Source organism: Triticum dicoccoides, chromosome 5B, assembly GCF_002162155.2.
Source record: "Triticum dicoccoides isolate Atlit2015 ecotype Zavitan chromosome 5B, WEW_v2.0, whole genome shotgun sequence".
NCBI lineage: Eukaryota > Viridiplantae > Streptophyta > Magnoliopsida > Poales > Poaceae > Triticum > Triticum dicoccoides.
Window position 1 is genome coordinate 358,733,127 of NC_041389.1, and position 658 is coordinate 358,733,784.

Below are 658 nucleotides of genomic sequence, written 5' to 3' on the forward strand. Positions count from 1 at the left end.
TATATATATATATATATATATATATATATATATATATATATATCTTGTGTATAAGCAAGCAGTTAGCCATTCTGTAGCAGCTCATATTAACTAGTTGAAAAATTGTGTGCCATGTTCCAGAAGAGTCTTGGGGAGCATAATGAACTGCAGAGGGATTCATACAAACCTACTACAACAAGCAAAACTATGCAATCGTTAGCCTCGTATAAACTAGATTGTAAGCCTCATGTAGTAATAATTGGTTAATAGACTTCAAAGCTTCAGACACACTTCGCCAGAGTAATTAAATGGTATGGCCTTTAATTATGTCAATTAATAGTTATACAAGTACCCTACATCATGCATTATTGTTTGGGCATCTCAGTAACCGAGGACAAATAAAGCAATTGAAAAGAGCAATTTAACTATGCCTGAAACAACAAGCAATTGAACTGTTGAGTTGGAAGCATGTATACATGCATGCCTCAATAACATCCTTGGCCTAGCTACATTTGAATCAACTGTTGTATCATCTATATAAAGGAACAAGTAATGTAATATTGTTTCCCCCCTATGAAGTATCTCGACTAGTATGTAATCAAGATCCTTGTAATGATAGGGAAGCTAATGATGTGAACATGTGTTTGGTTATGGCATTTATGACATCGACAACTCTAAC